The 22,202-nt window shown below is 49.0% G+C and overlaps 1 long non-coding RNA gene across 1 annotated transcript in view; it reads left to right on the forward strand.

Annotated features, from left to right (window-relative positions):
• The window catches only part of LOC143809778 (uncharacterized), a 142,431-nt gene that overhangs the window by 4,115 nt on the left and 116,114 nt on the right, over positions 1-22,202 (forward strand). Inside the window, exon 2 of the long non-coding RNA XR_013222452.1 lies at positions 11,985-12,075. This is a non-coding gene — a long non-coding RNA (uncharacterized LOC143809778). The remainder of the gene's footprint in view (positions 1-11,984; positions 12,076-22,202) is intronic.

A 22,202-nucleotide genomic window follows, 5' to 3' on the forward strand; every position in this document is an offset into this window, starting at 1 on the left:
ATATGGCAGCAGAGGCTCAATATTGGGGTATCAGGTGTAGGACACATATGGCAGCAGAGGCTCAGTATTGGGGTATCAGGTGTAGGACACATATGGGAGCAGAGGCTCAGTATGGGGGTATCAGGTGTACGGCACATATGGCAGCAGAGGCTCAGTATTGTGGTATCAGGTGTAGGACACATGGCAGCAGAGGCTCAGTATTGTGGTATCAGGTGTAGGGCACATATGGCAGCAGAGGCTCAGTATTGGGGTATCAGGTGTAGGACATATGACAGCAGGGGCTCAGTATTGTGGTATCAGGTGTAGGACACATATGGCAGCAGAGGCTCAGTATTGTGGTATCAGGTGTAGGACACATATGGCAGCAGAGGCTCAGTATTGGGGTATCAGGTGTAGGACACAGCAGCAGAGGCTCAGTATTGAGGTATCAGGTGGAGGACACATGGCAGCAGAGGCTCAGTATTGGGGTATCAGGTGTAGGGCACATATGGCAGCAGAGGCTCAGTATTGGGGTATCAGGTGTAGGACACATATGGCAGCAGAGACTCAGTATTGTGGTATCAGGTGTAGGACACATATGGCAGCAGAGGCTCAGTATTGGGGTATCAGGTGTAGGGCACATATGGCAGCAGAGGCTCAGTATTGGGGTATCAGGTGTAGGACACATGGCAGCAGAGGCTCAGTATTGGGGTATAAGGTGTAGGACACATGGCAGCAGAGGCTCAGTATTGGGGTATCAGGTGTAGGACACATATGGCAGCAGAGGCTCAGTATTGGGGTATCAGGTGTAGGACACATGGCAGCAGAGGCTCAGTATTGGGGTATCAGGTGTAGGACACTGCAGCAGAGGCTCAGTATTGAGGTATCAGGTGGAGGACACATGGCAGCAGAGGCTCAGTATTGGGGTATCAGGTGCAGGGCATATATGGCAGCAGAGGCTCAGTATTGGGGTATCAGGTGTAGGACACATATGGCAGCAGAGACTCAGTATTGTGGTATCAGGTGTAGGACCCATATGGCAGCAGAGGCTCAGTATTGGGGTATCAGGTGTAGGACACGGCAGCAGAAGCTCAGTATTGAGGTATCAGGTGGAGGACACATGGCAGCAGAGGCTCAGTATTGGGGTATCAGGTGTAGGACACGGCAGCAGAGGCTCAGTATTGGGGTATCAGGTGTAGGGCACATATGGCAGCAGAGGCTCAGTATTGGGGTATCAGGTGTAGGGCATATATGGCAGCAGAGGCTCAGTATTGGGGTATCAGGTGTAGGACACATATGGCAGCAGAGACTCAGTATTGTGGTATCAGGTGTAGGACACATATGGCAGCAGAGGCTCAGTATTGTGGTATCAGGTGGAGGACACATATGGCAGCAGAGGCTCAGTATTGGGGTATCAGGTGTAGGGCACATATGGGAGCAGAGGCTCAGTATTGAGGTATCAGGTGTAGGGCATATATGGCAGCAGAGGCTCAGTATTGAGGTATCAGGCGTAGGACACCTATGGCAGCAGAGGCTCAGTATTGGGGTATCAGGTGTAGGACACATGGCAGCAGAGGCTCAGTATTGGGGTATCAGGTATGTAGGACACATATGGCAGCAGAGGCTCAGTATTGGGGTATCAGGTGTAGGACACATGGCAGCAGAGGCTCAGTATTGAGGTATCAGGTGTAGGACACATATGGCAGCAGAGGCTCAGTATTGGGGTATCAGGTGTGTAGGACACATGGCAGCAGAGGCTAAGTATTGGGGTATCAGGTGTAGGACACATGGCAGCAGAGGCTCAGTATTGGGGTATCAGGTGTAGGACACATGGCAGCAGAGGCTCAGTATTGGGGTATCAGGTGTAGGACACATGGCAGCAGAGGCTCAGTATTGGGGTATCAGCTGTAGGACACATATGGCAGCAGCGGCTCAGTATTGGGGTATCAGATTTAGGACACATATGACAGCAGAGGCTCAGTATTGACCTATCAGGTGTAGGGCATATATGGCAGCAGAGGCTCAGTATTGGGGTATCAGGTATGTAGGACACATATGGCAGCAGCGGCTCAGTATTGGGGTATCAGGTTTAGGACACATGGCAGCAGAGGCTCAGTATTGGGGTATAAGGTGTAGGACCCATATGGCAGCAGAGGCTCAGTATTGGGGTATCAGGTGTAGGACACATGGCAGCAGAGGCTCAGTATTGGGGTATCAGGTGTAGGACACGGCAGCAGAGGCTCAGTATTGAGTTATCAGGTGGAGGACACATGGCAGCAGAGTCTCAGTATTGGGGTATCAGGTGTAGGGCACATATGGCAGCAGAGGCTCAGTATTGGGGTATCAGGTGTAGGACACATATGGCAGCAGAGACTCAGTATTGTGGTATCAGGTGTAGGACACATATGGCAGCAGAGTCTCGGTATTGGGGTATCAGGTGTAGGGCATATATGGCAGCAGAGGCTCAGTATTGGGGTATCAGGTGTAGGACACATATGGCAGCAGAGGCTCAGTATTGTGGTATCAGGTGCAGGACACATATGGCAGCAGAGTCTCGGTATTGGGGTATCAGGTGTAGGGCATATATGGCAGCAGAGGCTCAGTATTGGGGTATAAGGTGTAGGACCCATATGGCAGCAGAGGCTCAGTATTGGGGTATCAGGTGTAGGACACGGCAGCAGAGGCTCAGTATTGAGGGGAGCAGGTGGAGGACACATGGCAGCAGAGGCTCAGTATTGGGGTATCAGGTGTAGGGCACATATGGCAGCAGAGGCTCAGTATTGGGGTATCAGGTGTAGGGCATATATGGCAGCAGAGGCTCAGTATTGGGGTATCAGGTGTAGGACACATATGGCAGCAGAGACTCAGTATTGTGGTATCAGGTGTAGGACACATGGCAGCAGAGGCTCAGTATTGGGGTATCAGGTGTAGGACACATATGGCAGCAGAGGCTCAGTATTGGGGTATCAGGTGTAGGACACATATGGCAGCAGAGGCTCAGTATTGTGGTATCAGGTGCAGGACACATATGGCAGCAGAGGCTCAGTATTGGGGTATAAGGTGTAGGACCCATATGGCAGCAGAGGCTCAGTATTGGGGTATCAGGTGTAGGACACGGCAGCAGAGGCTCAGTATTGAGGGGAGCAGGTGGAGGACACATGGCAGCAGAGGCTCAGTATTGGGGTATCAGGTGTAGGGCACATATGGCAGCAGAGGCTCAGTATTGGGGTATCAGGTGTAGGGCATATATGGCAGCAGAGGCTCAGTATTGGGGTATCAGGTGCAGGACACATATGGCAGCAGAGGCTCAGTATTGGGGTATCAGGTGTAGGACACGGCAGCAGAGGCTCAGTATTGAGGTATCAGGTGGAGGACACATGGCAGCAGAGGCTCAGTATTGGGGTATCAGGTGTAGGGCACATATGGCAGCAGAGGCTCAGTATTGGGGTATCAGGTGAAGGGCATATATGGCAGCAGAGGCTCAGTATTGGGGTATCAGGTGTAGGACACATATGGCAGCAGAGACTCAGTATTGTGTTATCAGGTGTAGGACCCATATGGCAGCAGAGGCTCAGTATTGGGGTATCAGGTGTAGGACACGGCAGCAGAGGCTCAGTATTGAGGTATCAGGTGGAGGACACATGGCAGCAGAGGCTCAGTATTGGGGTATCAGGTGTAGGGCACATATGGCAGCAGAGGCTCAGTATTGGGGTATCAGGTGTAGGGCATATATGGCAGTAGAGGCTCAGTATTGGGGTATCAGGTGTAGGACACATATGGCAGCAGAGACTCAGTATTGTGGTATCAGGTGTAGGACACATATGGCAGCAGAGGCTCAGTATTGTGGTATCAGGTGCAGGACACATATGGCAGCAGAGGCTCAGTATTGGGGTATCAGGTGTAGGACACTTATGGCAGCAGAGGCTCAGTATTGGGGTATCAGGTGTAGGGCACATATGGGAGCAGAGGCTCAGTATTGAGGTATCAGGTGTAGGGCATATATGGCAGCAGAGGCTCAGTATTGAGGTATCAGGCGTAGGACACATATGGCAGCAGAGGCTCAGTATTGGGGTATCAGGTGTAGGACACATATTGCAGCAGAGGCTCAGTATTGGGGTATCAGGTGTGTAGGACACATATGGCAGCAGAGGCTCAGTATTGGGGTATTAGGTGTAGGACACATGGCAGCAGAGGCTCAGTATTGAGGTATCAGGTGTAGGACACATATGGCAGCAGAGGCTCAGTATTGGGGTATCAGGTGTGTAGGACACATGGCAGCAGAGGCTCAGTATTGGGGTATCAGGTGTAGGACACATGGCAGCAGAGGCTCAGTATTGGGGTATCAGGTGTAGGACACATGGCAGCAGAGGCTCAGTATTGGGGTATCAGGTGTAGGACACATGGCAGCAGAGGCTCAGTATTGGGGTATCAGGTGTAGGACACATATGGCAGCAGCGGCTCAGTATTGGGGTATCAGATTTAGGACACATATGACAGCAGAGGCTCAGTATTGACCTATCAGGTGTAGGGCATATATGGCAGCAGAGGCTCAGTATTGGTGTATCAGGTGTAGGACACATATGGCAGCAGCGGCTCAGTATTGGGGTATCAGGTTTAGGACACATGGCAGCAGAGGCTCAGTATTGGGGTATAAGGTGTAGGACCCATATGGCAGCAGAGGCTCAGTATTGGGGTATCAGGTGTAGGACACGGCAGCAGAGGCTCAGTATTGGGGTATCAGGTGTAGGACACGGCAGCAGAGGCTCAGTATTGAGGTATCAGGTGGAGGACACATGGCAGCAGAGGCTCAGTATTGGGGTGTCAGGTGTAGGGCACATATGGCAGCAGAGGCTCAGTATTGGGGTATCAGGTGTAGGACACATATGGCAGCAGAGGCTCAGTATTGGGGTATCAGGTGTAGGGCATATATGGCAGCAGAGGCTCAGTATTGGGGTATCAGGTGTAGGACACATATGGCAGCAGAGGCTCAGTATTGGGGTATAAGGTGTAGGACACATGGCAGCAGAGGCTCAGTATTGGGGTATCAGGTGTAGGACACATATGGCAGCAGAGGCTCAGTATTGGTATCAGGTGTAGGACACATGGCAGCAGAGGCTCAGTATTGAGGGGAGCAGGTGGAGGACACATGGCAGCAGAGGCTCAGTATTGGGGTATCAGGTGTAGGGCACATATGGCAGCAGAGGCTCAGTATTGGGGTATCAGGTGTAGGACACATATGGCAGCAGAGACTCAGTATTGTGGTATCAGGTGTAGGACACATATGGCAGCAGAGACTCAGTATTGTGGTATCAGGTGTAGGACACATATGGCAGCAGAGGCTCAGTATTGGGGTATCAGGTGTAGGGCATATATGGCAGCAGAGGCTCAGTATTGGGGTATCAGGTGTAGGACACATATGGCAGCAGAGGCTCAGTATTGGGGTATCAGGTGCAGGACACTTATGGCAGCAGAGGCTCAGTATTGGGGTATAAGGTGTAGGACCCATATGGCAGCAGAGGCTCAGTATTGGGGTATCAGGTGTAGGACACGGCAGCAGAGGCTCAGTATTGAGGGGAGCAGGTGTAGGACACATGGCAGCAGAGGCTCAGTATTGGGGTATCAGGTGTAGGGCACATATGGCAGCAGAGGCTCAGTATTGGGGTATCAGGTGTAGGGCACATATGGCAGCAGAGGCTTAGTATTGGGGTATCAGGTGTAGGGCATATATGGCAGCAGAGGCTCAGTATTGGGGTATCAGGTGTAAGACACATATGGCAGCAGAGACTCAGTATTGTGGTATCAGGTGCAGGACACATATGGCAGCAGAGGCTCAGTATTGGGGTATAAGGTGTAGGACCCATATGGCAGCAGAGGCTCAGTATTGGGGTATCAGGTGTAGGACACGGCAGCAGAGGCTCAGTATTGAGGTATCAGGTGGAGGACACATGGCAGCAGAGGCTCAGTATTGGGGTATCAGGTGTAGGACACATATGGCAACAGAGACTCAGTATTGTGGTATCAGGTGTAGGACACATATGGCAGCAGAGGCTCAGTATTGTGGTATCAGGTGCAGGACACATATGGCAGCAGAGGCTCAGTATTGGGGTATCAGGTGTAGGACACATATGGCAGCAGAGGCTCAGTATTGGGGTATCAGGTGGAGGACACATATGGCAGCAGAGGCTCAGTATTGAGGTATCAGGTGTAGGGCACATATGGGAGCAGAGGCTCAGTATTGAGGTATCAGGTGTAGGGCATATATGGCAGCAGAGGCTCAGTATTGAGGTATCAGGCGTAGGACACATATGGCAGCAGAGGCTCAGTATTGGGGTATCAGGTGTGTAGGACACATATGGCAGCAGAGGATCAGTATTGGGGTATCAGGTGTAGGACACATGGCAGCAGAGGCTCAGTATTGAGGTATCAGGTGTAGGACACATATGGCAGCAGAGGCTCAGTATTGGGGTATCAGGTGTGTAGGACACATGGCAGCAGAGGCTCAGTATTGGGGTATCAGGTGTAAGACACATGGCAGCGTATCAGGTGTAAGACACATGGCAGCAGAGGCTCAGTATTGGGGTATCAGGTGTAGGACACATGGCAGCAGAGGCTCAGTATTGGGGTATCAGGTGTAGGACACATATGGCAGCAGAGGCTCAGTATTGGGATATCAGGTGTAGGACACATATGGCAGCAGCGGCTCAGTATTGGGGTATCAGATTTAGGACACATATGACAGCAGAGGCTCAGTATTGACCTATCAGGTGTAGGGCATATATGGCAGCAGGGGCTCAGTATTGAGGTATCAGGTGTAGGGCATATATGGCAGCAGAGGCTCAGTATTGGTGTATCAGGTGTAGGACACATATGGCCGCAGCGGCTCAGTATTGGGGTATCAGGTTTAGGACACATATGGCAGCTGAGGCTCAGTATTGGGGTATCAGGTGGAGGACACATATGGCAGCAGAGGCTCAGTATTGGGGTATCAGGTGTAGGGCACATATGGGAGCAGAGGCTCAGTATTGAGGTATCAGGTGTAGGGCATATATGGCAGCAGAGGCTCAGTATTGAGCTATTAGGTGTAGGACACACATGGCAGCAGAGGCTCAGTATTGGGGTATCAGGTGTAGGACACATATGGCAGCAGAGGCTCAGTATTGGGGTATCAGGTGTGTAGGACACATATGGCAGCAGAGGATCAGTATTGGGGTATCAGGTGTAGGACACATGGCAGTAGAGGCTCAGTATTGAGGTATCAGGTGTAGGGCACATATGGCAGCAGAGGCTCAGTATTGGGGTATCAGGTGTAGGACACATGGCAGCAGAGGCTCAGTATTGGGGTATCAGGTGTAGGACACATATGGCAGCTGAGACTCAGTATTGTGGTATCAGGTGTAGGACCCATATGGCAGCAGAGGCTCAGTATTGGGGTATCAGGTGTAGGACACGGCAGCAGAGGCTCAGTATTGAGGTATCAGGTGGAGGACACATGGCAGCAGAGGCTCAATATTGGGGTATCAGGTGTAGGGCACATATGGCAGCAGAGGCTCAGTATTGGGGTATCAGGTGTAGGGCATATATGGCAGCAGAGGCTCAGTATTGGGGTATCAGGTGTAGGACACATATGGCAGCAGAGACTCAGTATTGTGGTATCAGGTGTAGGACACATATGGCAGCAGAGGCTCAGTATTGTGGTATCAGGTGCAGGACACATATGGCAGCAGAGGCTCAGTATTGAGGTATCAGGTGTAGGACACATATGGCAGCAGAGGCTCAGTATTGGGGTATCAGGTGTAGGACACATATGGCAGCAGAGGCTCAGTATTGGGGTATCAGGTGCAGGACACTTATGGCAGCAGAGGCTCAGTATTGGGGTATAAGGTGTAGGACCCATATGGCAGCAGAGGCTCAGTATTGGGGTATCAGGTGTAGGACACGGCAGCAGAGGCTCAGTATTGAGGGGAGCAGGTGTAGGACACATGGCAGCAGAGGCTCAGTATTGGGGTATCAGGTGTAGGGCACATATGGCAGCAGAGGCTCAGTATTGGGGTATCAGGTGTAGGGCACATATGGCAGCAGAGGCTTAGTATTGGGGTATCAGGTGTAGGGCATATATGGCAGCAGAGGCTCAGTATTGGGGTATCAGGTGTAAGACACATATGGCAGCAGAGACTCAGTATTGTGGTATCAGGTGCAGGACACATATGGCAGCAGAGGCTCAGTATTGGGGTATAAGGTGTAGGACCCATATGGCAGCAGAGGCTCAGTATTGGGGTATCAGGTGTAGGACACGGCAGCAGAGGCTCAGTATTGAGGTATCAGGTGGAGGACACATGGCAGCAGAGGCTCAATATTGGGGTATCAGGTGTAGGGCACATATGGCAGCAGAGGCTCAGTATTGGGGTATCAGGTGTAGGGCATATATGGCAGCAGAGGCTCAGTATTGGGGTATCAGGTGTAGGACACATATGGCAGCAGAGACTCAGTATTGTGGTATCAGGTGTAGGACACATATGGCAGCAGAGGCTCAGTATTGTGGTATCAGGTGCAGGACACATATGGCAGCAGAGGCTCAGTATTGAGGTATCAGGTGTAGGACACATATGGCAGCAGAGGCTCAGTATTGGGGTATCAGGTGTAGGACACATATGGCAGCAGAGGCTCAGTATTGGGGTATCAGGTGCAGGACACTTATGGCAGCAGAGGCTCAGTATTGGGGTATAAGGTGTAGGACCCATATGGCAGCAGAGGCTCAGTATTGGGGTATCAGGTGTAGGACACGGCAGCAGAGGCTCAGTATTGAGGGGAGCAGGTGTAGGACACATGGCAGCAGAGGCTCAGTATTGGGGTATCAGGTGTAGGGCACATATGGCAGCAGAGGCTCAGTATTGGGGTATCAGGTGTAGGGCACATATGGCAGCAGAGGCTTAGTATTGGGGTATCAGGTGTAGGGCATATATGGCAGCAGAGGCTCAGTATTGGGGTATCAGGTGTAAGACACATATGGCAGCAGAGACTCAGTATTGTGGTATCAGGTGCAGGACACATATGGCAGCAGAGGCTCAGTATTGGGGTATAAGGTGTAGGACCCATATGGCAGCAGAGGCTCAGTATTGGGGTATCAGGTGTAGGACACGGCAGCAGAGGCTCAGTATTGAGGTATCAGGTGGAGGACACATGGCAGCAGAGGCTCAGTATTGGGGTATCAGGTGTAGGACACATATGGCAACAGAGACTCAGTATTGTGGTATCAGGTGTAGGACACATATGGCAGCAGAGGCTCAGTATTGTGGTATCAGGTGCAGGACACATATGGCAGCAGAGGCTCAGTATTGGGGTATCAGGTGTAGGACACATATGGCAGCAGAGGCTCAGTATTGGGGTATCAGGTGGAGGACACATATGGCAGCAGAGGCTCAGTATTGAGGTATCAGGTGTAGGGCACATATGGGAGCAGAGGCTCAGTATTGAGGTATCAGGTGTAGGGCATATATGGCAGCAGAGGCTCAGTATTGAGGTATCAGGCGTAGGACACATATGGCAGCAGAGGCTCAGTATTGGGGTATCAGGTGTGTAGGACACATATGGCAGCAGAGGATCAGTATTGGGTTATCAGGTGTAGGACACATGGCAGCAGAGGCTCAGTATTGAGGTATCAGGTGTAGGACACATATGGCAGCAGAGGCTCAGTATTGGGGTATCAGGTGTGTAGGACACATGGCAGCAGAGGCTCAGTATTGGGGTATCAGGTGTAAGACACATGGCAGCGTATCAGGTGTAAGACACATGGCAGCAGAGGCTCAGTATTGGGGTATCAGGTGTAGGACACATGGCAGCAGAGGCTCAGTATTGGGGTATCAGGTGTAGGACACATGGCAGCAGAGGCTCAGTATTGGGGTATCAGGTGTAGGACACATATGGCAGCAGAGGCTCAGTATTGGGATATCAGGTGTAGGACACATATGGCAGCAGCGGCTCAGTATTGGGGTATCAGATTTAGGACACATATGACAGCAGAGGCTCAGTATTGACCTATCAGGTGTAGGGCATATATGGCAGCAGGGGCTCAGTATTGAGGTATCAGGTGTAGGGCATATATGGCAGCAGAGGCTCAGTATTGGTGTATCAGGTGTAGGACACATATGGCCGCAGCGGCTCAGTATTGGGGTATCAGGTTTAGGACACATATGGCAGCTGAGGCTCAGTATTGGGGTATCAGGTGGAGGACACATATGGCAGCAGAGGCTCAGTATTGGGGTATCAGGTGTAGGGCACATATGGGAGCAGAGGCTCAGTATTGAGGTATCAGGTGTAGGGCATATATGGCAGCAGAGGCTCAGTATTGAGCTATTAGGTGTAGGACACACATGGCAGCAGAGGCTCAGTATTGGGGTATCAGGTGTAGGACACATATGGCAGCAGAGGCTCAGTATTGGGGTATCAGGTGTGTAGGACACATATGGCAGCAGAGGATCAGTATTGGGGTATCAGGTGTAGGACACATGGCAGTAGAGGCTCAGTATTGAGGTATCAGGTGTAGGGCACATATGGCAGCAGAGGCTCAGTATTGGGGTATCAGGTGTAGGACACATGGCAGCAGAGGCTCAGTATTGGTGTATCAGGTGTAGGACACATGGCAGCAGAGGCTCAGTATTGGGGTATCAGGTGTAGGACACATATGGCAGCTGAGACTCAGTATTGTGGTATCAGGTGTAGGACCCATATGGCAGCAGAGGCTCAGTATTGGGGTATCAGGTGTAGGACACGGCAGCAGAGGCTCAGTATTGAGGTATCAGGTGGAGGACACATGGCAGCAGAGGCTCAATATTGGGGTATCAGGTGTAGGGCACATATGGCAGCAGAGGCTCAGTATTGGGGTATCAGGTGTAGGGCATATATGGCAGCAGAGGCTCAGTATTGGGGTATCAGGTGTAGGACACATATGGCAGCAGAGACTCAGTATTGTGGTATCAGGTGTAGGACACATATGGCAGCAGAGGCTCAGTATTGTGGTATCAGGTGCAGGACACATATGGCAGCAGAGGCTCAGTATTGAGGTATCAGGTGTAGGACACATATGGCAGCAGAGGCTCAGTATTGGGGTATCAGGTGTGTAGGACACATATGGCAGCAGAGGCTCAGTATTGTGGTATCAGGTGCAGGACACATATGGCAGCAGAGGCTCAGTATTGAGGTATCAGGTGTAGGACACATATGGCAGCAGAGGCTCAGTATTGGGGTATCAGGTGTAGGACACATATGGCAGCAGAGGCTCAGTATTGGGGTATCAGGTGCAGGACACTTATGGCAGCAGAGGCTCAGTATTGGGGTATAAGGTGTAGGACCCATATGGCAGCAGAAGCTCAGTATTGGGGTATCAGGTGTAGGATACATGGCAGCAGAGGCTCAGTATTGGGGTATCAGGTGTAGGACACATATGGCAGCAGAGGCTCAGTATTGGAATATCAGGTGTAGGACACATATGGCAGCAGAGGCTCAGTATTGGGGTATCAGGTGTAGGACACATATGGCAGCAGAGGTTCAGTATTGGGGTATCAGGTGTAGGACACATATGGCAGCAGAGGTTCAGTATTGGGGTATCAGGTGTAGGACACATATGGCAGCAGAGGCTCAGTATTGGGGTATCAGGTGCAGGACACATGGCAGCAGAGGCTCAGTATTGGGGTATTAGGTGTAGGACACATGGCAACAGAGGCTCAGTATTGGGGTGTCAGGTGTAGGACACATATGGCAGCAGAGGCTCAGTATTGGGGTGTCAGGTGTAGGACACATATGGCAGCAGAGGCTCAGTATTGGGGTATCAGGTGCAGGACACATATGGCAGCAGAGGCTCAGTATTGGGGTATCAGGTGTAGGACACATATGGGAGCAGAAGCTCAGTATTGGGGTATCAGCAGGATGACTAGTTTTCACAGGTTGTGGATAGATATGGACGGTGCAGGAAATGTGAGAAGTCTGATGTGTCTTTCTTGTATTCTCTGCAGACGAGTCCTGGCTGGAGAAGTTGTCATGTCGGTCTGGGCCAGATGGAAAAGATGGGAAAAGTGAGCGACTCCATAAGACGGAACATCAGCTGTAAGTCTCCATCTATAATTGTGCTGTGATCTCTTATATGGTCTGCAGGACTGGGATCTACCATGATGTGGTTTCCATCTATATGTATAATTGTCTAAGGGGTACTTCCGTCTTTCTGTCGGCAACTTCCGTCACGAAAATCCCGCGTCGCTGATTGGTCTCACCAGCTGCCTGTCATGGCTTCCGCGACCAATCAGCGACGGGCACAGTCCAATTAGTCCCTCCCTACTCCTCTGCAGTCAGTGCCCGGTGCCCGCTCCATACTCCCCTCCAGTCACCGCTCACACAGGGTTAATGCCAGCGGTAACGGACTGCGTTATGCCGCGGTGTAACGCGTTACCGCTGCTATTAACCCTGTGTGTCCCCAACTTTTTACTATTGATGCTGCCTATGCAGCATCAATAGTAAAAAGATGTAATGTTAAAAATAATAAAAAAACCAAAAACCTGCTATTCTCACCTTCCGTAGTTCGACGATGCGCTCGCGCCGGCCGCCATCTGCCGTTCCCAGAGATGCATTGCAAAATTACCCAGAAGTCTTAGCGGTCTCGCGAGACCGCTAAGTCATCTGGGTAATTTCGCAATGCATCCTGGGAATGGAAGATGGCGGCGGCCGCGCGCGCATCGCCAGAGCTTCGCTAGATCCCGGCGGGTGAGTATATAACTATTTTTTATTTTAATTATTGTTTTTTAACACGGATATGGTGCCCACACTGCTAAATACTGCATGGGCTGTGTTATACTGCGTGGGCTGTGCTATATACTACGTTTCCTGTGTTATATACTGCGTGGCTGCTATATACTGCGTGGGCTGTGCTATATAGTACGTGGGCTGTGCTATATAGTACGTGGGCTGTGCTATATAGTACGTGGGCTGTGCTATATAGTACGTGGGCTGTGCAATATAGTACGTGGGCTGTGCTATATAGTACGTGGGCTGTGCTATATAGTACGTGGGCTGTGCTATATACTGCGTGGGCTGTGTTATATAGTACGTGGGCTGTGCTATATACTGCGTGGAAAAAGCACCATAAATACCAATGATGATAAAAATTACAAAAGTTTATTAGAAATAAGGAAAAATAAAAAAACTAAAAGATACAGCAAAGTATAACAGGGATATGACAAGGTAAGCCAAAAGTAGATGGCACCACAGGCGAGGACAGGTCCATTCAGGTATGTATTGAAAGTGCAATATACATGCTCAAGAATAATTCACCAATAATTGTGCAAAAAAGCATAAACAGCAAATAGGGTACAAAGGGGCTGTATACCACCCATGCAAGTTGAGCAAGAAAACAGTAAAGTAACTGGATGCTGAAAGTAATTTACCTGAAAGGACTCTGGAGCTCTGAGGTGCCACCGTCCCCAATGCGCGTTTCGGCGCTTAAGCCTTCTTCCGGGGGATGGCATCCTAAGAGAACCGGGGTCTTTAAATAAGGAAGCGGGCCCAATCAAATCTATTCAGCTGACGGTATCACTGTGTGGAGGTGGCGCATGTGAACGCCGAATGACCGGAAGTGGAAGCGAGCGAGGACGTCACCAGGCGTGCCGGCCCAGACGCGAGGCCCCGCCCACATGAAATCACGTGAGCGGAGACCCGCGCATAGGAACCAAGCAAGCCGGGATAAGACGCCGTCACTCGCGTCCAGTTGCCAGGAGCCAGCGCACATGCGCACAACAGTGAGGTGCCAATACGAAAATCAGCAATCATGGTGAGAAAACTAAAGTGCGGTGCATCGAATACATAGCAATGATTGTGCAATCATGATAAATATGATAATATACAGTAGTTAATACGTGCAATAATAAAAAAGCACTGGCGACAATAATAAACATTGATAAAGTGCATAAAAAGACAGAAGCATATATAGATGCATGACCAGCAATAAACATGTACTGTATTATAGTAATATACAATGATAGGTTACAAATAAATAGATTAAACACCAAAAAATAGTACAGTTGACAATGAATTAAAAGACTGTACAAAACAGCCTGATGCATATAAAAACAGATAAACTGAAGAATAACAGTGATTCAATCCATAGTGAATCCTTGTGAGTAGCTGAATATAATAATTTCCTCCAAGGCTGAAATTGGGCAAATATTCACATTAGTGCGAAAACTAAAAAGATAAAAGAAAAAGATATATTAACCCCTTCCCGACCTGTGACACAGCGTATGCGTCATGAAAGTCGGTGCCAATCCGACCTGTGACGCATATGCTGTGTCACAGAATGATCGCGTCCCTGCAGATCGGGTGAAAGGGTTAACTCCTATTTCACCCGATCTGCAGGGAGAGGGGGAGTTGTACTTCAGCCCAGGGGGGGTGGCTTTGCCCCCACGTGGCTACGATCGCTCTGATTGGCCGTCGAAAGTGCAACAGCCAATCAGAGCAATTTGCAATATTTCACCTATGAAAATGGTGAAATATTGCAATCCAGCCATGGCCGATGCTGCAATAGCATCTGCCATGGCTGGAAATCATGTTCTGCCCCCCCCGCCCCCCCCCCCCCCCCCCCGCCCCCGATCTCCTCCCCAGTCGTCCGTTATGTGGCCCGGTCCTCTCCGTCCTCCTGTCCGCTCCCCCGTCCTCCTGCCCGCTCCTTCCTTGCTCCGATCCACCTCCCCTGTGCTCCGATCCACCCCCTGAGCTCCCCCCCTTACCCCCACATACTTACCGAGCCTCCCGGTGTTGGTCCGTCTCCTCCCTGAGCGCCGCCATCTTCCAAATTGGCGGGCGCATGCGCAGTACGCCCGCCGAATCTGCCTGCCGGCAGATTCGTTCCATGTACATTTTGATCACTGTGAAAACCTATCACAGTGATCAAAATAAAAAAAAATGTAAATGACCCCCCCCCCTTTATTACCCTTATAGCTAGGGACAACAATAAAATAAAGAAAATATATATATATTTTTTTCCCCACTAGGTTCAGAACCAGGGTTAGGGTTTTAGGGTTAGGGTTAGGGTTTTAGGGTTAGGGTTAGGGTTTTAGGGTTAGGGTTTGGGTTTTCTGGTCCTCTGTGGATTTTTCCTTAGGGTTAGGGTATTCTGGTCCACTGTGGATTTTTCCACAGCGCATTTGATAAATTCGCAGTGTAAAACCGCTGCGGACTTATCGCAGATTCAACGTGGTTTTTCTGCGGATTTCACTGCGGTTTTACAACTGCGGTTTTCTATTGGAGCAGTTGTAAAACCGCTGCGGAATCTGCAGAAAGAAGTGACATGCTGCAAAATGTAAACCCAGGGGTGGGATTCAGCCGGTACGACCCGGTACGGGGCAGCCGTTTACTAAAATTTCTATCTGCCAGCGTTCCGGTAATTGAAAATTGTTACCACGCCCCCGGACCGCCCCCGGCTACAACAATTATTAGTTTCACGTCTCCGCCTCGCCAGGATTTTACTCCCTGTTGGATCCTATAAACTCAATGTTAGCAGACTTCCTCACTCATACACTTTATGTATATTATAATGTATAATATATATGTGTATGCTTTATACACCTTCATGAGATCAGTCAGTAATCTGCAGACAGAGCGCAGCGCCCGGACGCAGACTCGCCCTCCCGCCTCACATTACCTCATTTTTTCTGGACGTCACTCACAATATCTCCTCTGCTCCACTTCCGGGTGGTGGAATAGTCATGTGACCGCGCATCATGGCGGCCTGGCTGTGGCTTCTCCTGTGTTCAGGTGAGGAGATTGGTCACCAGTGTTACAGCTAGGACGTGTCATGGAGTCTGAAAGCCGCAGAAGCGAAGGCAGTGTTAAGGTGCCGTTACACTAAGCAACTTACCAGCGATCGCGACCAGCGACGTGATCGCTGGTAAGTTGCTGTGTGGTCGCTGGGGAGCTGTCACACAGACAGCTCTCTCCAGCGACCAAGCGACTTCGGCATCGCTGAAACTGTCTTCAGCGATGCCGAAGTCCCCATGTAAAAAAAAAAAAAACACTACATACGCACCTTCTGTCGTCCTTCATGTCCCTCGGAGCTTGCCGTACTGACTGTCTCAGCGCCGGCCGGCCGTAACAGTGGTGCCCAGCGGTGAACCGCTGTTACTGCAGGTTCACCGCTGGGCTCTGCTTTACGGCCGGACGGCGCTGAGACAGTCAGTACGGCAAGCTCCAGGGGACGTGACGGACAACAGACGGTGAGTATGTAGTGTTTTTTTTTTTACTTTTACCATGGTATCCATGGTAAATATCGGGTTACTAAGCGCGGCCCTGCGCTTAGTAACCCGATGTTTACCATGGATACCAGTGAAGACATCGCTGGATCGGCGTCACACACGGCGATCCAGCGGTGTCAGCGGGAGAGTTGAGACGAAAGAAAGTTCGTCCACTCTCCCTGCAACCAGCGATATCCCAGCAGGATCCAGATCGCTGCTGCGTGCCAAACATAGCGATATCGCTATGCAGGACGCTGCAACGTCACGGATCGCTGGCGATATCGCCTAGTGTGACGGTACCTTTATTCTGCGTTAGGGCAATCCGTTTAGCGCTAGCGCTTGCGGATTGCGCTAACGCAATGTTTTTGTAGGGGCCGCATTTAGGGGTCGCGCTAACGTTCCCGCTCTCGCAGATCCCCGATCTGCGAGAGTGGGGAACGGACCTCGGGCGCGCCGCGGACGCTGCAAGCAGCGTCCGAGGCGCGCTACAAAAGAACGGCACATCGCTAACGCGAGCCGAAAAAGGCACGCGCTAGTGATGCGCTACAGGCGAAATTTACATTGCTGTCAATGGGTGCGCTAACGGACCCGTTGCACGGCGTTAATTGCGACATTTTCGCCGTGCAACGCTGTCCGTTAGCGATCACCCACTAACGCAATGTGAACCTAGCCTAAGACTGTCCTGTCACTGCGTTCTGGGACTTGTAGTTCCTGCCATAGCCTTAGAGAATTCTGGCACTTGTAGTTCCTGCCATAATCTCATGTAATTCTGGGACTTGTAGTTCCTGCGGTAACATCAGTGCATTCTGGGACTTGTAATTCCTGCAGTAATCTCAGGTAATTCTGAGACTTGTAGTTCCATCTATAATAATAGGGAATTCTGGGACTTATAGTCCCCGCAGTAATTCTGGGAGTTGTACTTCCTGTAAATGCTGTATTGTGGGGCCTGTAGACCTATTAGCTGAGCTATGCTGGGACTAGTAGTTCCCCTGTGTGCCCATTACATGATCAGGATAGATTTGATTGGCAAACAGAAGAGATCCTGCCCGCACCGTATATTGGGACCACCGCACCGTATATTGGGGACCCCGCACTGTATATCGGGACCACCGCACTGTATATCGGGACCACCGCACCGTATGTTGGGACCACCGCACCGTATATCGGGACCACCGCACTGTATATCGGGACCACCGCACCGTATGTTGGGACCACCGCACCGTATGTCGGGGACACCGCACCGTATATCGGGGACATTTAACTAAGGATGTTGTGGACTGATCAGCTAAAGCACCTTGTACACGGACAATTGTCCTGTGCAGTACATTTGCTTTAGTCGTTTGTTTCTTTGAATGACTTTAATACCGTATGTCACAACGTATTCTTGTCATTAAGGGAGACAAACTGCTTCAAAAAATATGAATCGTGCCACTGGGCGTGGCTTATTAGTATGGGCGGGGTTATTGAAAATGGGCGTGGCCAAAATTCCGGCCGCCGCGACTTAGAGGACCTGTTGTTAAAAATTTGAATCCCACCCCTGTGTAAACCGCTGCGTTTCCGCGCAGTTTTTTCCGCAGCATGGGCACAGCGTTTTTTGTTTCCCCTAGGTTTACATTGAACTATAATCTCAAGGGAAACTGCTGCGGACCCGCAGCTGCGGAAACGCTGTGATCACTTGTACAACCACAATGGTGGTGTACTATGCTTCATGCCCGTGCAATAAAATATACGTGGGCCTCACCACACGAGCTCTTAAAGTGAGGACACGGGAACATGTCCGTGACATTTTAGCTGCAGCCAAGGAAGAAAAAAACATTGAGGCCTTAAAAACCATCCTGCGCCATTTTAGAAAATGTCATTCTTGCGATCCTTCTGGTTTTCGTGTAAAAGGTATTGATCGTATTGCTCCTAGCCTTCGTGGGGGTAACTTAAGTCGCTTATTGGCGCAAAAAGAATCATTTTGGATCTGGAAACTTCGCACTGTCCATCCACAGGGTCTGAATGAGGTCCTAAGCTTTGTCCCTTTTTTGCAAACCCCTTGATCTACCATGTTGTTTTTATTGGCATCTTACCATCTGGTGTTCTTTTTACCTTAACCCCTTCATGACCCAGCCTATTTTGGCCTTAATGACCTTGCCGTTTTTTGCAATTCTGACCAGTGTCCCTTTATGAGGTAATAACTCAGGAACGCTTCAACGGATCCTAGCGGTTCTGAGATTGTTTTTTCGTGACATATTGGGCTTCATGTTAATGGTAAATTTAGGTCAATAATTTCTGCGTTTATTTGTGAAAAAAATGGAAATTTGGCGAAAATTTTGAAAATTTCGCAATTTTCAAATTTTGAATTTTTATTCTGTTAAATCAGAGAGTTATGTGACACAAAATAGTTAATAAATAACATTTCCCACATGTCTACTTTACATCAGCACAATTTTGGAACCAAAATTTTTTTTGCTAGGAAGTTATAAAGGTTAAAATTTGACCAGTGATTTCTCATTTTTACAACAAAATTTACAAAATCATTTTTTTTAGGGACCACCTCACATTTGAAGTCAGTTTGAGGGGTCTATATGGCTGAAAATACCCCAAAGTGACACCATTCTAAAAACTACACCCCTCAAGGTGCTTAAAACCACATTCAAGAAGTTTGTTAACCCTTCAGGTGTTTCACAGCAGCAGAAGCAACATGGAAGGAAAATATGAACATTTAACTTTTTATTCACAAAATGATCTTTTAGCAACAATTTTTTTATTTTCCCAAGGGTAAAAGGAGAAACTGGACCATGAACGTTGTTGTCCAATTTGTCCTGAGTACGCTGATACCTCATATGTGGGGGTAAACCACTGGTTGGGCGCACGGCAGGGCTCGGAAGGGAAGGAGCGCCATTTGACTTTTTGAATTAAAATGGCTCCAATCTTCAGCGGATAGCATGTCACGTTTGGAGAGCCCCCGTGTGCCTAAACATTGGAGCTCCCCCACAAGTGACCCCAATTTGGAAACTAGACGCCCCAATTAACTTATCTAGATGCATAGTGAGCACTTTAAACCCCCAGGTGCTTCACAAATTGATCCGTAAAAATGAAAACGTACTTTTTTTTCACCAAAAAATTCTTTTAGCCTCAATTTCTTCATTTTCACATGGGCAACAGGATAAAATGGATCCTAAAATTTGTTGGGAAATTTCTCCTGAGTACACCGATACCTCATATGTGGGGGTAAACCACTGATTGGGCATATGGTAAGGCTCGGAAGGGAAGGAGCGCCATTTGACTTTTTGAATGAAAAATGATCTCCATCGTTAGCGGACACCATGTCGCGTTTGGAGAGCCCCTGTGTGCCTAAACATTGGAGCTTCCAAACAAGTGACCCCATTTTGGAAACTAGACCCCCCAAGGAACTTATCTAGATGCATAGTGAGCACTTTAAACCCTTATGTGCTTCAGAAATTGATCCATAAAAATGAAAAAGTGCTTTTTTTCACAAAAAAATTTCTTTTAGCCTCAATATTTTCATTTTCACATGGGCAACAGGATAAAATGGATCCTAAAATTTGTTGGCCAATTTCTCCTGAGTACGCCGATATCTCATATGTGGGGGTAAACCACTGTTTGGGCGCACGGCAAGGCTCGGAAGGGAAGGAGCGCCATTTGACTTTTTGAATGGAAAATTAGCTCCAATCATTAGCGGACACCATGTCGCCCTTGGAGAGCCCCTGTGTGCCTAAACACTGGAGCTCCCCCACAAGTGACCCCATTTTGGAAACTAGACCCCCCAAGGAACTTATCTAGATGCATAGTGAGCACTTTAAACCACCAGGTGCTTCACAGAAGTTTATAACGCAGAGCCGTGAAAGTAAAAAATAATTTTTCTTTCCTCAAAAATGATTTTTTAGCCCGGACTTTTTTATTTTCCCAAGGGTAACAGGGGAAATAGGACCCCAATAATTATTGTCCAGTTTCTCCTGAGTACGCTGATACCCCATATGTGGGGGTAAACCACTGTTTGGGCACACGGCAGGGTTTGGAAGGGAAGGCACGCCATTTGGCTTTTTGAATGGAAAATTAGCTCCAATCATTAGCGGACACCATGTCGCGTTTGGAGAGCCCCTGTGTGCCTAAACATTGGAGCTCCCCCACAAGTGACCCCATTTTGGAAACTAGACCTCCGAAGGAACTAATCTAGATGTGTGGTGATCACTTTGAACCCCAAAGTGCTTCACAGAAGTTTATAACGCAGAGCCATGAAAATAAAAAATAATTTTTCTTTTCTCAAAAATGATTTTTTAGCCCTGAATTTTTTATTTTCCCAAGGGTAACAAGAGAAATTTGACCCCAAAAGTTATTGTACAGTTTCTCCTGAGTACGCTGATACCCCATATGTGGGGGTAAACCACTGTTTGGGCACACGTCAGGGTTCGGAATGGAAGTAGTGACGTTTTGAAATGCAGACTTTGATGGAATGCTCTGCGGGCGTCACGTTGCGTTTGCAGAGCCCCTGATGTGCCCAAACAGTAGACACTCCCCACAAGTAACCCCATTTTGGAAACTAGACCTCCGAAGGAACTAATCTAGATGTGTGGTGAGCACTTTGAACCCCAAAGTGCTTCACAGAAGTTTATAACGCAGAGCCATGAAAATAAAAAATAATTTTTCCTTTTCTCAAAAATGATTTTTTAGCCCTGAATTTATTTTCCCAAGGGTAACAGGAGAAATTTGACCCCAAAAGTTATTGTACAGTTTCTCCTGAGTACGCTGATACCCCATATGTGGGGGTAAACCACTGTTTGGGCACACGTCGGGGTTCGGAATGGAAGTAGTGACGTTTTGAAATGCAGACTTTGATGGAATGCTCTGCGGGCGTCACGTTGCGTTTGCAGAGCCCCTGATGTGCCTAAACAGTAGACACTCCCCACAAGTAACCCCATTTTGGAAACTAGACCCCCAAAGGAACTTATCTAGATGTGTGGTGAGCATTTTGAACCCCCAAATGCTTCACAGAAGTTTATAACGCAGAGCCGTGAAAATAATAAATACGTTTTCTTTCCTCAAAAATAATTTTTTTGCCCAGAATTTTTTATTTTCCCAAGTGTAACAGGAGAAATTTGACCCCAAAAGTTGTTGTCCAGTATCTCCTGAGTACACTAATACCCCATATGTGGGGGTAAACCACTGTTTGGGCACATGCTGGGGCTCGGAAGTGAAGTAGTGACATTTTGAAATGCAGACTTTGATGAAATGCTCTGCGGGCGTCACGTTGCATTTGCAGAGCCCCTGATGTCCCTAAACAGTAAACCCCCCTCCACAAGTGACCCCATTTTGGAAACTAGACCCCCAAAGGAACTTATCTAGATGTGTGTTGAGCACTTTGAACCCCCAAGTGCTTCACAGAAGTTTACAACGCAGAGCTGTGAAAATAAAAAATCATTTTTCTTTCCTCAAAAATGATGTTTTAGCAAGCAATTATTTATTTTCACAAGGCTAAAAGGAGAAATTGGACCCCAATAGTTGTTGCCCAGTTTGTCTCGAGTATGCTGGTATCCCATATGTGGGGGTAAACCACTATTTGGGCACACGCCGGGGCTCGGAAGGGAAGTAGTGACGTTTTGAAATGCAGACTTTGATGGAATGGTCTGCGGGCGTCACGTTGCATTTGCAGAGACCCTGATGTGTCTAAACAGTAGAAACCCCCCACAAGTGACCCTATTTTGGAAACTAGACCCCCAAAGGAACTTATCTAGATATGTGGTGAGCACTTTGAACCCCCAAGTGCTTCACAGAAGTTTACAACGCAGAGCCGTGAAAATAAAAAATCATTTTTATTTCCTCAAAAATGATGTTTTAGCAAGCAATTTTTTATTTTCACAAGGGTAACAGATGAAATTGGACCCCAATAGTTGTTGCCCAGTTTGTCCCGAGTATGCTGGTACTCCGTACGTGGCGGTAAACCACTGTTTG

Source organism: Ranitomeya variabilis, chromosome 2 (genome assembly GCF_051348905.1).
Source record: "Ranitomeya variabilis isolate aRanVar5 chromosome 2, aRanVar5.hap1, whole genome shotgun sequence".
NCBI lineage: Eukaryota > Metazoa > Chordata > Amphibia > Anura > Dendrobatidae > Ranitomeya > Ranitomeya variabilis.